A 15,710-nucleotide genomic window follows, 5' to 3' on the forward strand; every position below is an offset into this window, starting at 1 on the left:
GCTTCAGTTTACTCTTTACGTTCTCTTTTGTTTTCTCAGCTTTTTAAATACAGCAGTAATTTAGGGATTTATTTTCCTTGATGAGTTTTCGTTATTCTTTTATTTCTTCCCCTTTGTTCTCATCTTTGCTCCACGGATTCGCTTGGGTCAGTGATGGGCAGAGGACGGGCTTTGTTTCTGCTCTCTGAGGTGACTCGCAGTCCGGCGCAGGGCTGGGCTCTTCCGAGGTCTCATCTCCCATTCAAATGTGCACTAACCGCCCAGAAAGTTTTTTTCTGGGAGCGAAGGCATTTGTTATCAGTAGGAAAATGTGGAGAGGGTTCATACAGATTGTATGGAGTGTTTGAAACAGAACAAGAACTGACAAAGCTCTTGTTTTTGCCGTTTGACATTATGTAAAGTTTATTTCTAATGCTCTTTGTGGCACTGAGTAATTGATGTTACCCAGCTCTATGACAGGGGCGTAGCTTCTGTTGGTGCAGCAGGTGCAGTTGCACTGGCGCCCACAGACCTGCGGGACCCACTGAACCCTGATTATTGCAGTATTTTATATTCCAAACTTCAACAAGGGGGCCTATTTTCTTCCTTGCTCTAGGGCCCATTTTTTCACCTGAGAGCCTTGAAAGACTGCATGGATCCTCTCTGATTTGAATTGGTGACAATGAGGTCAGGCAAAGAGCTCTTGTGTGGCTGCATCAGCACAACTGGGCTACCAGATCTGGCACATTTGTATGCTGCATGCAGACGGAGACACACAACGTACACACAGCCATATATAGGGCAAGTATAAAAATCTGTATTGTGACGCAGCTGCGGCGTAAATGTTGCGGCCCATTTACAATGTGACGCATCTAGGGAGATGTGTCACATTGTAAAGTCCTGCATCACATTATACCTGCATCAGGTATAATGTATGCAGGGTGGGCGTTCCCACGCTAAAAGCCTTCTAGAACTGACGCACTGAAATCTACAAGATTTCACTACATCACTCTACGCCTTCACTGTGTCAAAATCCCTACGCCTGCACAGACCAGGCATAAGTTATGACTCAGGGCTTTTTGCGTCACTTTCATGAGCATTTCCAGCAATGCATCACTTTTGTGCCAACAGATGCGTCAGAATTTCTGACGCATCTGTTAATCCTTGCGCCATGGAGCGCTGTATTGTAAATACAGCACATTCATCGTGGCACTAGGACATTCAGCACTGACTCAAGGAAACGTATGCATCCATGCAGTTGCGTCAGGTCCTTGTGAATCTTCCCCTAAAATGTTTTGAAAACCAGGAAACCAGTATATTGTACCTCCTAAAGATAAAAATGAAATGCAGCAAATGCAACTATGTAGTGCCATGAAATGGCAGACGTGCATTATGGAATATGGAAAAATGTATCTATAATTTATTTTCCTTTAAATTGATTGCCGTTCCTTCTCTAGTAAACATTTGAAGACAGTGGGACCTATGAGGATGCTATTATGAATTTGTGCTTCTTATATTTTCCACAACCCATGGTTAGCAGCCTAGATCTCATCTTTGTGTGAAGGTATATCTGCCTGAGCATCAAATCCATAACTTGGGAGGGTGCTGCTTACCTGTACAGCTATTTAGCATACAATTTCCCATAATTCTCTGCGTGTGGCTATCGACGGTTTGGGGCAGAGAGCTGATAGAAATTAGTAAAACAACACCATTATATGTCTTACATTGCCTATCAGAAGCAGTGGAGGAGTAGTTATGCATAAACAGATAACATCTTTTGAAAAGGAATCATGTTCTTTGTAACATGAGGTACTAGGGCAAGTGTGCATGAAATTCACACTAAATTGTTTTGCTTTGCGCAGTGGCAGTATCGTAGCCAATGAGGTTTAACCGAGGCGCGATTATTGCTTATTGAAAACTTTACCCAATACCCCGTCATGAAGATTTGAAATATAGTTGAAATGGCAATTTTTGACGGTCTCTTCGGAGACTGGAGAATATGTAATTAAAAATTAAGATAGTTTATTTTGCAATGCAATTTACTTGCAGGTTTGTGATCTGTGACAAGGACAAAACGGTGACTCTATTTGGCTTCAGTTTACTCTTTATGTTCTCTTTTGTTTTCTCAGCTTTTTAAATACAGCAGTAATTTAGGGATTTATTTTCCTTGATGAGTTTTCGTTATTCTTTTATTTCTTCCCCTTTGTTCTCATCTTTGCTCCACGGATTCGCTTGGGTCAGTGATGGGCAGAGGACGGGCTTTGTTTCTGCTCTCTGAGGTGACTCGCAGTCCGGCGCAGGGCTGGGCTCTTCCGAGGTCTCATCTCCCATTCAAATGTGCACTAACCGCCCAGAAAGTTTTTCTCTGGGAGCGAAGGCATTTGTTATCAGTAGGAAAATGTGGAGAGGGTTCATACAGATTGTATGGAGTGTTTGAAACAGAACAAGAACTGACAAAGCTCTTGTTTTTGCCGTTTGACATTATGTAAAGTTTATTTCTAATGCTCTTTGTGGCACTGAGTAATTGATGTTACCCAGCTCTATGACAGGGGCGAAGCTTCTGTTGGTGCAGCAGGTGCAGTTGCACTGGCGCCCACAGACCTGCGGGACCCACTGAACCCTGATTATTGCGGTATTTTATATTCCAAACTTCAACAAGGGGGCCTATTTTCTTTCTTGCTCTAGGGCCCATTTTTTCACCTGAGAGCCTTGAAAGACTGCATGGATCCTCTCTGATTTGAATTGGTGACAATGAGGTCAGGCAAAGAGCTCTTGCGTGGCTGCATCAGCCCAACTGGGCTACCAGATCTGGCACATTTGTATGCTGCATGCAGACGGAGACACACAACGTACACACAGCCATATATAGGGCAAGTATAAAAATCTGTATTGTGACGCAGCTGCGGCGTAAATGTTGCGGCCCATTTACAATGTGACGCATCTAGGGAGATGTGTCACATTGTAAAGTCCCGCATCACATTATACCTGCGTCAGGTATAATGTATGCAGGGTGGGCGTTCCCACGCTAAAAGCCTTCTAGAACTGACGCACTGAAATGTACAAGATTTCACTACATCACTCTACGCCTTCACTGTGTCAAAATCCCTACGCCTGCACAGACCAGGCATAAGTTATGACTCAGGGCTTTTTGCGTCACTTTCATGAGCATTTCCAGCAATGCATCACTTTTGTGCCAACAGATGCGTCAGAATTTCTGACGCATCTGTTAATCCTTGCGCCATGGAGCGCTGTATTGTAAATACAGCACATTCATCGTGGCACAAGGACATTCAGCACTGACTCAAGGAAACTTATGCATCCATGCAGTTGCGTCAGGTCCTTGTGAATCTTCCCCTAAAATGTTTTGAAAACCAGGAAACCAGTATATTGTACCTCCTAAAGATAAAAATGAAATGCAGCAAATGCAACTATGTAGTGCCATGAAATGGCAGACGTGCATTATGGAATATGGAAAAATGTATCTATAATTTATTTTCCTTTAAATTGATTGCCGTTCCTTCTCTAGTAAACATTTGAAGACAGTGGGACCTATGAGGATGCTATTATGAATTTGTGCTTCTTATATTTTCCACAACCCATGGTTAGCAGCCTAGATCTCATCTTTGTGTGAAGGTATATCTGCCTGAGCATCAAATCCATAACTTGGGAGGGTGCTGCTTACCTGTACAGCTATTTAGCATACAATTTCCCATAATTCTCTGCGTGTGGCTATCGACGGTTTGGGGCAGAGAGCTGACAGAAATTAGTAAAACAACACCATTATATGTCTTACATTGCCTATCAGAAGCAGTGGAGGAGTAGTTATGCATAAACAGATAACATCTTTTGAAAAGGAATCATGTTCTTTGTAACATGAGGTACTAGGGCAAGTGTGCATGAAATTCACACGAAATTGTTTTGCTTTGCGCAGTGGCAGTATCGTAGCCAATGAGGTTTAACTGAGGCGCGATTATTGCTTATTGAAAACTTTACCCAATACTCCCTCATGGAGACTTGAAATATAGTTGAAATGGCAATTTTTGACAGTCTCTTCGGAGACTGGAGAATATGTAATTAAAAAATAAGATAGTTTATTTTGCAATGCAATTTACTTGCAGGTTTGTGATCTGTGACAAGGACAAAACGGTGACTCTATTTGGCTTCAGTTTACTCTTTACGTTCTCTTTTGTTTTCTCAGCTTTTTAAATACAGCAGTAATTTAGGGATTTATTTTCCTTGATGAGTTTTCGTTATTCTTTTATTTCTTCCCCTTTGTTCTCATCTTTGCTCCACGGATTCGCTTGGGTCAGTGATGGGCAGAGGACGGGCTTTGTTTCTGCTCTCTGAGGTGACTCGCAGTCCGGCGCAGGGCTGAGCTCTTCCGAAGTCTCATCTCCCATTCAAATGTGCACTAACCGCCCAGAAAGTTTTTCTCTGGGAGCGAAGGCATTTGTTATCAGTAGGAACATTTGGAGAGGGTTCATACAGATTGTATGGAGTGTTTGAAACAGAACAAGAACTGACAAAGCTCTTGTTTTTGCCGTTTGACATTATGTAAAGTTTATTTCTAATGCTCTTTGTGGCACTGAGTAATTGATGTTACCCAGCTCTATGACAGGGGCGTAGCTTCTGTTGGTGCAGCAGGTGCAGTTGCACTGGCGCCAACAGACCTGCGGGACCCACTGAACCCTAATTATTGCGGTATTTTATATTCCAAACTTCAACAAGGGGGCCTATTTTCTTCCTTGCTCTAGGGCCCATTTGTTCACCTGAGAGCCTTGAAAGACTGCATGGATCCTCTCTGATTTGAATTGGTGACAATGAGGTCAGGCAAAGAGCTCTTGTGTGGCTGCATCAGCCCAACTGGGCTACCAGATCTGGCACATTTGTATGCTGCATGCAGACGGAGACACACAACGTACACACAGCCATATATAGGGCAAGTATAAAAATCTGTATTGTGACGCAGCTGCGGCATAAATGTTGCGGCCCATTTACAATGTGACGCATCTAGGGAGATGTGTCACATTGTAAAGTCCCGCATCATATTATACCTGCGTCAGGTATAATGTATGCAGGGTGGGCGTTCCCACGCTAAAAGCCTTCTAGAACTGACGCACTGAAATCTACAAGATTTCACTACATCACTCTACGCCTTCACTGTGTCAAAATCCCTACGCCTGCACAGACCAGGCATAAGTTATGACTCAGGGCTTTTTGCGTCACTTTCATGAGCATTTCCAGCAATGCGTCACTTTTGTGCCAACAGATGCGTCAGGATGTCTGACGCATCTGTTAATTCTTGCGCCATGGAGCGCTGTATTGTAAATACAGCACATTCATCGTGGCACAAGGACATTCAGCACTGACTCAAGGAAACTTATGCATCCATGCAGTTGCGTCAGGTCCTTGTGAATCTTCCCCTAAAATGTTTTGAAAACCAGGAAACCAGTATATTGTACCTCCTGAAGCTAAAAATGAAATGCAGCAAATGCAACTATGTAGTGCCATGAAATGGCAGACGTGCATTATGGAATATGGAAAAATGTATCTATAATTTATTTTCCTTTAAATTGATTGCCGTTCCTTCTCTAGTAAACATTTGAAGACAGTGGGACCTATGAGGATGCTTTTATGAATTTGTGCTTCTTATATTTTCCACAACCCATGGTTAGCAGCCTAGATCTCATCTTTGTGTGAAGGTATATCTGCCTGAGCATCAAATCCATAACTTGGGAGGGTGCTGCTTCCCTGGACAGCTATTTAGCATACAATTTCCCATAATTCTCTGCATGTGGCTATCGACGGTTTGGGGCAGAGAGCTGATAGAAATTAGTAAAACAACACCATTATATGTCTTACATTGCCTATCAGAAGCAGTGGAGGAGTAGTTATGCATAAACAGATAACATCTTTTGAAAAGGAATCATGGTCTTTGTAACATGAGGTACTAGGGCAAGTGTGCATGAAATTCACACTAAATTGTTTAGCTTTGCGCAGTGGCAGTATCGTAGCCAATGAGGTTTAACCGAGGCGCGATTATTGCTTATTGAAAACTTTACCCAATACCCCGTCATGGAGACTTGAAATATAGTTAAAATGGCAATTTTTGACAGTCTCTTCGGAGACTGGAGAATATGTAATTAAAAAATAAGATAGTTTATTTTGCAATGCAATTTACTTGCAGGTTTGTGATCTGTGACAAGGACAAAACGGTGACTCTATTTGGCTTCAGTTTACTCTTTACGTTCTCTTTTGTTTTCTCAGCTTTTTAAATACAGCAGTAATTTAGGGATTTATTTTCCTTGATGAGTTTTCGTTATTCTTTTATTTCTTCCCCTTTGTTCTCATCTTTGCTCCACGGATTTGCTTGGGTCAGTGATGGGCAGAGGACGGGCTTTGTTTCTGCTCTCTGAGGTGACTCGCAGTCCGGCGCAGGGCTGGGCTCTTCCGAGGTCTCATCTCCCATTCAAATGTGCACTAACCGCCCAGAAAGTTTTTTTCTGGGAGCGAAGGCATTTGTTATCAGTAGGAAAATGTGGAGAGGGTTCATACAGATTGTATGGAGTGTTTGAAACAGAACAAGAACTGACAAAGCTCTTGTTTTTGCCGTTTGACATTATGTAAAGTTTATTTCTAATGCTCTTTGTGGCACTGAGTAATTGATGTTACCCAGCTCTATGACAGGGGCGTAGCTTCTGTTGGTGCAGCAGGTGCAGTTGCACTGGCGCCCACAGACCTGCGGGACCCACTGAATGCTGATTATTGCGGTATTTTATATTCCAAACTTCAACAAGGGGGCCTATTTACTTCCTTGCTCTAGGGCCCATTTTTTCACCTGAGAGCCTTGAAAGACTGCATGGATCCTCTCTGATTTGAATTGGTGACAATGAGGTCAGGCAAAGAGCTCTTGTGTGGCTGCATCAGCACAACTGGGCTACCAGATCTGGCACATTTGTATGCTGCATGCAGACGGAGACACACAACGTACACACAGCCATAAATAGGGCAAGTATAAAAATCTGTATTGTGACGCAGCTGCGGCGTAAATGTTGCGGCCCATTTACAATGTGACGCATCTAGGGAGATGTGTCAAATTGTACAGTCCCGCATCATATTATACCTGCGTCAGGTATAATGTATGCAGGGTGGGCGTTCCCACGCTAAAAGCCTTCTGGAACTGATGCACTGAAATCTACAAGATTTCACTACATCACTCTACGCCTTCACTGTGTCAAAATCCCTACGCCTGCACAGACCAGGCATAAGTTATGACTCAGGGCTTTTTGCGTCACTTTCATGAGCATTTCCAGCAATGCGTCACTTTTGTGCCAACAGATGCGTCAGAATTTCTGACGCATCTGTTAATTCTTGCGCCATGGAGCGCTGTATTGTAAATACAGCACATTCATCGTGGCACAAGGACATTCAGCACTGACTCAAGGAAACTTATGCATCCATGCAGTTGCGTCAGGTCCTTGTGAATCTTCCCCTAAAATGTTTTGAAAACCAGGAAACCAGTATATTGTACCTCCTAAAGCTAAAAATGAAATGCAGCAAATGCAACTATGTAGTGCCATGAAATGGCAGACGTGCATTATGGAATATGGAAAAATGTATCTATAATTTTTTTTCCTTTAAATTGATTGCCGTTCCTTCTCTAGTAAACATTTGAAGACAGTGGGACCTATGAGGATGCTATTATGAATTTGTGCTTCTTATATTTTCCACAACCCATGGTTAGCAGCCTAGATCTCATCTTTGTGTGAAGGTATATCTGCCTGAGCATCAAATCCATAACTTGGGAGGGTGCTGCTTACCTGTACAGCTATTTAGCATACAATTTCCCATAATTCTCTGCGTGTGGCTATCGACGGTTTGGGGCAGAGAGCTGATAGAAATTAGTAAAACAACACCATTATATGTCTTACATTGCCTATCAGAAGCAGTGGAGGAGTAGTTATGCATAAACAGATAACATCTTTTGAAAAGGAATCATGTTCTTTGTAACATGAGGTACTAGGGCAAGTGTGCATGAAATTCACACTAAATTGTTTAGCTTTGCGCAGTGGCAGTATCGTAGCCAATGAGGTTTAACCGAGGCGTGATTATTGCTTATTGAAAACTTTACCCAATACCCCGTCATGGAGACTTGAAATATAGTTGAAATGGCAATTTTTGACAGTCTCTTCGGTGACTGGAGAGTATGTAATTAAAAAATAAGATAGTTTATTTTGCAATGCAATTTACTTGCAGGTTTGTGATCTGTGACAAGGACAAAACGGTGACTCTATTTGGCTTCAGTTTACTCTTTACGTTCTCTTTTGTTTTCTCAGCTTTTTAAATACAGCAGTAATTTAGGGATTTATTTTCCTTGATGAGTTTTCGTTATTCTTTTATTTCTTCCCCTTTGTTCACATCTTTGCTCCATGGATTCGCTTGGGTCAGTGATGGGCAGAGGACGGGCTTTGTTTCTGCTCTCTGAGGTGACTCGCAGTCCGGCGCAGGGCTGGGCTCTTCCGAGGTCTCATCTCCCATTCAAATGTGCACTAACCGCCCAGAAAGTTTTTTTCTGGGAGCGAAGGCATTTGTTATCAGTAGGAAAATGTGGAGAGGGTTCATACAGATTGTATGGAGTGTTTGAAACAGAACAAGAACTGACAAAGCTCTTGTTTTTGCCGTTTGACATTATGTAAAGTTTATTTCTAATGCTCTTTGTGGCACTGAGTAATTGATGTTACCCAGCTCTATGACAGGGGCGTAGCTTCTGTTGGTGCAGCAGGTGCAGTTGCACTGGCGCCCACAGACCTGCGGGACCCACTGAACCCTGATTATTGCAGTATTTTATATTCCAAACTTCAACAAGGGAGCCTATTTTCTTCCTTGCTCTAGGGCCCATTTTTTCACCTAAGAGCCTTGAAAGACTGCATGGATCCTCTCTGATTTGAATTGGTGACAATGAGGTCAGGCAAAGAGCTCTTGTGTGGCTGCATTAGCCCAACTGGGCTACCAGATCTGGCACATTTGTATGCTGCATGCAGACGGAGACACACAACGTACACACAGCCATATATAGGGCAAGTATAAAAATCTGTACTGTGACGCAGCTGCGGCGTAAATGTTGCGGCCCATTTACAATGTGACGCATCTAGGGAGATGTGTCACATTGTAAAGTCCCGCATCACATTATACCTGCGTCAGGTATAATGTATGCAGGGTGGGCGTTCCCACGCTAAAAGCCTTCTAGAACTGACGCACTGAAATCTACAAGATTTCACTACATCACTCTACGCCTTCACTGTGTCAAAATCCCTACGCCTGCACAGACCAGGCATAAGTTATGACTCAGGGCTTTTTGCGTCACTTTCATGAGCATTTCCAGCAATGCATCACTTTTGTGCCAACAGATGCGTCAGAATTTCTGACGCATCTGTTAATCCTTGCGCCATGGAGCGCTGTATTGTAAATACAGCACATTCATCGTGGCACAAGGACATTCAGCGCTGACTCAAGGAAACTTATGCATCCATGCAGTTGCGTCAGGTCCTTGTGAATCTTCCCCTAAAATGTTTTGAAAACCAGGAAACCAGTATATTGTACCTCCTAAAGCTAAAAATGAAATGCAGCAAATGGAACTATGTAGTGCCATGAAATGGCAGACGTGCATTATGGAATATGGAAAAATGTATCTATAATTTATTTTCCTTTAAATTGATTGCCGTTCCTTCTCTAGTAAACATTTGAAGACAGTGGGACCTATGAGGATGCTATTATGAATTTGTGCTTCTCATATTTTCCACAACCCATGGTTAGCAGCCTAGATCTCATCTTTGTGTGAAGGTATATCTGCCTGAGCATCAAATCCATAACTTGGGAGGGTGCTGCTTACCTGGACAGCTATTCAGCATATAATTTCCCATAATTCTCTGCGTATGGCTATCGACTGTTTGGGGCAGAGAGCTGATAGAAATTAGTAAAACAACACCATTATATGTCTTACATTGCCTATCAGAAGCAGTGGAGGAGTAGTTATGCATAAACAGATAACATCTTTTGAAAAGGAATCATGTTCTTTGTAACATGAGGTACTAGGGCAAGTGTGCATGAAATTCACACTAAATTGTTTAGCTTTGCGCAGTGGCAGTATCGTAGCCAATGAGGTTTAACCGAGGCGCGATTATTGCTTATTGAAAACTTTACCCAATACCCCGTCATGGAGACTTGAAATATAGTTGAAATGGCAATTTTTGACAGTCTCTTAGGAGACTGGAGAATATGTAATTAAAAAATAAGATAGTTTATTTTGCAATGCAATTTACTTGCAGGTTTGTGATTTGTGACAAGGACAAAACGGTGACTCTATTTGGCTTCAGTTTACTCTTTACGTTCTCTTTTGTTGTCTCAGCTTTTTAAATACAGCAGTAATTTAGGGATGTATTTTCCTTGATGAGTTTTCGTTATTCTTTTATTTCTTCCCCTTTGTTCTCATCTTTGCTCCACGGATTCGCTTGGGTCAGTGATGGGCAGAGGACGGGCTTTGTTTCTGCTCTCTGAGGTGACTCGCAGTCCAGCGCAGGGCTGGGCTCTTCCGAGGTCTCATCTCCCATTCAAATGTGCACTAACCGCCCAGAAAGTTTTTTTCTGGGAGTGAAGGCATTTGTTATCAGTAGGAAAATGTGGAGAGGGTTCATACAGATTGTATGGAGTGTTTGAAACAGAACAAGAACTGACAAAGCTCTTGTTTTTGCCGTTTGACATTATGTAAAGTTTATTTCTAATGCTCTTTGTGGCACTGAGTAATTGATGTTACCCAGCTCTATGACAGGGGCGTAGCTTCTGTTGGTGCGGCAGGTGCAGTTGCACTGGCGCCCACAGACCTGCGGGACCCACTGAACGCTGATTATTGCGGTATTTTATATTCCAAACTTCAACAAGGGGGCCTATTTACTTCCTTGCTCTAGGGCCCATTCTTTCACCTGAGAGCCTTGAAAGACTGCATGGATCCTCTCTGATTTGAATTGGTGACAATGAGGTCAGGCAAAGAGCTCTTGTGTGGCTGCATCAGCACAACTGGGCTACCAGATCTGGCACATTTGTATGCTGCATGCAGACGGAGACACACAACGTACACACAGCCATATATAGGGCAAGTATAAAAATCTGTATTGTGACGCAGCTGCGGCGTAAATGTTGCGGCCCATTTACAATGTGACGCATCTAGGGAGATGTGTCACATTGTAAAGTCCTGCATCACATTATACCTGCATCAGGTATAATGTATGCAGGGTGGGCGTTCCCACGCTAAAAGCCTTCTAGAACTGACGCACTGAAATCTACAAGATTTCACTACATCACTCTACGCCTTCACTGTGTCAAAATCCCTACGCCTGCACAGACCAGGCATAAGTTATGACTCAGGGCTTTTTGCGTCACTTTCATGAGCATTTCCAGCAATGCATCACTTTTGTGCCAACAGATGCGTCAGAATTTCTTACGCATCTGTTAATCCTTGCGCCATGGAGCGCTGTATTGTAAATACAGCACATTCATCGTGGCACAAGGACATTCAGCACTGACTCAAGGAAACTTATGCATCCATGCAGTTGCGTCAGGTCCTTGTGAATCTTCCCCTAAAATGTTTTGAAAACCAGGAAACCAGTATATTGTACCTCCTAAAGCTAAAAATGAAATGCAGCAAATGGAACTATGTAGTGCCATGAAATGGCAGACGTGCATTATGGAATATGGAAAAATGTATCTATAATTTATTTTCCTTTAAATTGATTGCCGTTCCTTCTCTAGTAAACATTTGAAGACAGTGGGACCTATAAGGATGCTATTATGAATTTGTGCTTCTTATATTTTCCACAACCCATGGTTAGCAGCCTAGATCTCATCTTTGTGTGAAGGTATATCTGCCTGAGCATCAAATCCATAACTTGGGAGGGTGCTGCTTACCTGTACAGCTATTTAGCATACAATTTCCCATAATTCTCTGCGTGTGGCTATCGACGGTTTGGGGCAGAGAGCTGATAGAAATTAGTAAAACAACACCATTATATGTCTTACATTGCCTATCAGAAGCAGTGGAGGAGTAGTTATGCATAAACAGATAACATCTTTTGAAAAGGAATCATGTTCTTTGTAACATGAGGTACTAGGGCAAGTGTGCATGAAATTCACACTAAATTGTTTTGCTTTGCGCAGTGGCAGTATCGTAGCCAATGAGGTTTAACCGAGGCACGATTATTGCTTATTGAAAACTTTACCCAATACCCCGTCATGGAGACTTGAAATATAGTTGAAATGGCAATTTTTGACAGTTTCTTCGGAGACTGGAGAATATGTAATTAAAAATTAAGATAGTTTATTTTGCAATGCAATTTACTTGCAGGTTTGTGACCTGTGACAAGGACAAAACGGTGACTCTATTTGGCTTCAGTTTACTCTTTACGTTCTCTTTTGTTTTCTCAGGTTTTTAAATACAGCAGTAATTTAGGGATTTATTTTCCTTGATGAGTTTTCGTTATTCTTTTATTTCTTCCCCTTTGTTCTCATCTTTGCTCCACGGATTCGCTTGGGTCAGTGATGGGCAGAGGACGGGCTTTGTTTCTGCTCTCTGAGGTGACTCGCAGTCCGGCGCAGGGCTGGGCTCTTCCGAGGTCTCATCTCCCATTCAAATGTGCACTAACCGCCCAGAAAGTTTTTCTCTGGGAGCGAAGGCATTTGTTATCAGTAGGAAAATGTGGAGAGGGTTCATACAGATTGTATGGAGTGTTTGAAACAGAACAAGAACTGACAAAGCTCTTGTTTTTGCCGTTTGACATTATGTAAAGTTTATTTCTAATGCTCTTTGTGGCACTGAGTAATTGATGTTACCCAGCTCTATGACAGGGGCGAAGCTTCTGTTGGTGCAGCAGGTGCAGTTGCACTGGCGCCCACAGACCTGCGGGACCCACTGAACCCTGATTATTGCGGTATTTTATATTCCAAACTTCAACAAGGGGGCCTATTTTCTTTCTTGCTCTAGGGCCCATTTTTTCACCTGAGAGCCTTGAAAGACTGCATGGATCCTCTCTGATTTGAATTGGTGACAATGAGGTCAGGCAAAGAGCTCTTGTGTGGCTGCATCAGCCCAACTGGGCTACCAGATCTGGCACATTTGTATGCTGCATGCAGACGGAGACACACAACGTACACACAGCCATATATAGGGCAAGTATAAAAATCTGTATTGTGACGCAGCTGCGGCGTAAATGTTGCGGCCCATTTACAATGTGACGCATCTAGGGAGATGTGTCACATTGTAAAGTCCCGCATCACATTATACCTGCGTCAGGTATAATGTATGCAGGGTGGGCGTTCCCACGCTAAAAGCCTTCTAGAACTGACGCACTGAAATGTACAAGATTTCACTACATCACTCTACGCCTTCACTGTGTCAAAATCCCTACGCCTGCACAGACCAGGCATAAGTTATGACTCAGGGCTTTTTGCGTCACTTTCATGAGCATTTCCAGCAATGCATCACTTTTGTGCCAACAGATGCGTCAGAATTTCTGACGCATCTGTTAATCCTTGCGCCATGGAGCGCTGTATTGTAAATACAGCACATTCATCGTGGCAAAAGGACATTCAGCACTGACTCAAGGAAACTTATGCATCCATGCAGTTGCGTCAGGTCCTTGTGAATCTTCCCCTAAAATGTTTTGAAAACCAGGAAACCAGTATATTGTACCTCCTAAAGATAAAAATGAAATGCAGCAAATGCAACTATGTAGTGCCATGAAATGGCAGACGTGCATTATGGAATATGGAAAAATGTATCTATAATTTATTTTCCTTTAAATTGATTGCCGTTCCTTCTCTAGTAAACATTTGAAGACAGTGGGACCTATGAGGATGCTATTATGAATTTGTGCTTCTTATATTTTCCACAACCCATGGTTAGCAGTCTAGATCTCATCTTTGTGTGAAGGTATATCTGCCTGAGCATCAAATCCATAACTTGGGAGGGTGCTGCTTACCTGTACAGCTATTTAGCATACAATTTCCCATAATTCTCTGCGTGTGGCTATCGACGGTTTGGGGCAGAGAGCTGACAGAAATTAGTAAAACAACACCATTATATGTCTTACATTGCCTATCAGAAGCAGTGGAGGAGTAGTTATGCATAAACAGATAACATCTTTTGAAAAGGAATCATGTTCTTTGTAACATGAGGTACTAGGGCAAGTGTGCATGAAATTCACACTAAATTGTTTTGCTTTGCGCAGTGGCAGTATCGTAGCCAATGAGGTTTAACTGAGGCGCGATTATTGCTTATTGAAAACTTTACCCAATACTCCATCATGGAGACTTGAAATATAGTTGAAATGGCAATTTTTGACAGTCTCTTCGGAGACTGGAGAATATGTAATTAAAAAATAAGATAGTTTATTTTGCAATGCAATTTACTTGCAGGTTTGTGATCTGTGACAAGGACAAAACGGTGACTCTATTTGGCTTCAGTTTACTCTTTACGTTCTCTTTTGTTTTCTCAGCTTTTTAAATACAGCAGTAATTTAGGGATTTATTTTCCTTGATGAGTTTTCGTTATTCTTTTATTTCTTCCCCTTTGTTCTCATCTTTGCTCCACGGATTCGCTTGGGTCAGTGATGGGCAGAGGACGGGCTTTGTTTCTGCTCTCTGAGGTGACTCGCAGTCCGGCGCAGGGCTGGGCTCTTCCGAAGTCTCATCTCCTATTCAAATGTGCACTAACCGCCCAGAAAGTTTTTCTCTGGGAGCGAAGGCATTTGTTATCAGTAGGAAAATTTGGAGAGGGTTCATACAGATTGTATGGAGTGTTTGAAACAGAACAAGAACTGACAAAGCTCTTGTTTTTGCCGTTTGACATTATGTAAAGTTTATTTCTAATGCTCTTTGTGGCACTGAGTAATTGATGTTACCCAGCTCTATGACAGGGGCGTAGCTTCTGTTGGTGCAGCAGGTGCAGTTGCACTGGCGCCAACAGACCTGCGGGACCCACTGAACCCTGATTATTGCGGTATTTTATATTCCAAACTTCAACAAGGGGGCCTATTTTCTTCCTTGCTCTAGGGCCCATTTGTTCACCTGAGAGCCTTGAAAGACTGCATGGATCCTCTCTGATTTGAATTGGTGACAATGAGGTCAGGCAAAGAGCTCTTGTGTGGCTGCATCAGCCCAACTGGGCTACCAGATCTGGCACATTTGTATGCTGCATGCAGACGGAGACACACAACGTACACACAGCCATATATAGGGCAAGTATAAAAATCTGTATTGTGACGCAGCTGCGGCATAAATGTTGCGGCCCATTTACAATGTGACGCATCTAGGGAGATGTGTCACATTGTAAAGTCCCGCATCATATTATACCTGCGTCAGGTATAATGTATGCAGGGTGGGCGTTCCCACGCTAAAAGCCTTCTAGAACTGACGCACTGAAATCTACAAGATTTCACTACATCACTCTACGCCTTCACTGTGTCAAAATCCCTACGCCTGCACAGACCAGGCATAAGTTATGACTCAGGGCTTTTTGCGTCACTTTCATGAGCATTTCCAGCAATGCGTCACTTTTGTGCCAACAGATGCGTCAGGATGTCTGACGCATCTGTTAATTCTTGCGCCATGGAGCGCTGTATTGTAAATACAGCACATTCATCGTGGCACAAGGACATTCAGCACTGACTCAAGGAAACATGCAT

The 15,710-nt window shown here is 42.7% G+C and overlaps 7 non-coding genes across 7 annotated transcripts; all 7 read left to right on the forward strand.

The window, feature by feature from the left end:
• The first annotated feature begins 1,829 nt into the window (after positions 1-1,829).
• Positions 1,830-1,969, forward strand: LOC144793922 (U4 spliceosomal RNA). The gene has a single exon (XR_013603371.1). It is a non-coding gene; the product is annotated as a U4 spliceosomal RNA (small nuclear RNA).
• Positions 1,970-3,898: 1,929 nt separating this feature from the next.
• On the forward strand, positions 3,899-4,038 carry LOC144793069 (U4 spliceosomal RNA). Its single transcript, XR_013602737.1, has one exon. It is a non-coding gene; the product is annotated as a U4 spliceosomal RNA (small nuclear RNA).
• Positions 4,039-5,967: 1,929 nt separating this feature from the next.
• On the forward strand, positions 5,968-6,107 carry LOC144793707 (U4 spliceosomal RNA). The gene has a single exon (XR_013603181.1). It is a non-coding gene; the product is annotated as a U4 spliceosomal RNA (small nuclear RNA).
• A 1,929-nt stretch (positions 6,108-8,036) lies between these two features.
• Positions 8,037-8,176, forward strand: LOC144793948 (U4 spliceosomal RNA). Its single transcript, XR_013603395.1, has one exon. It is a non-coding gene; the product is annotated as a U4 spliceosomal RNA (small nuclear RNA).
• A 1,929-nt stretch (positions 8,177-10,105) lies between these two features.
• Positions 10,106-10,245, forward strand: LOC144793682 (U4 spliceosomal RNA). The gene has a single exon (XR_013603158.1). It is a non-coding gene; the product is annotated as a U4 spliceosomal RNA (small nuclear RNA).
• Positions 10,246-12,174: 1,929 nt separating this feature from the next.
• Positions 12,175-12,314, forward strand: LOC144793911 (U4 spliceosomal RNA). Its single transcript, XR_013603361.1, has one exon. It is a non-coding gene; the product is annotated as a U4 spliceosomal RNA (small nuclear RNA).
• Positions 12,315-14,243: 1,929 nt separating this feature from the next.
• On the forward strand, positions 14,244-14,383 carry LOC144793062 (U4 spliceosomal RNA). The gene has a single exon (XR_013602731.1). It is a non-coding gene; the product is annotated as a U4 spliceosomal RNA (small nuclear RNA).
• Positions 14,384-15,710: the final 1,327 nt, after the last annotated feature.

Source organism: Lissotriton helveticus, chromosome 11 (assembly GCF_964261635.1).
Source record: "Lissotriton helveticus chromosome 11, aLisHel1.1, whole genome shotgun sequence".
Taxonomy (NCBI): Eukaryota; Metazoa; Chordata; class Amphibia; order Caudata; family Salamandridae; genus Lissotriton; species Lissotriton helveticus.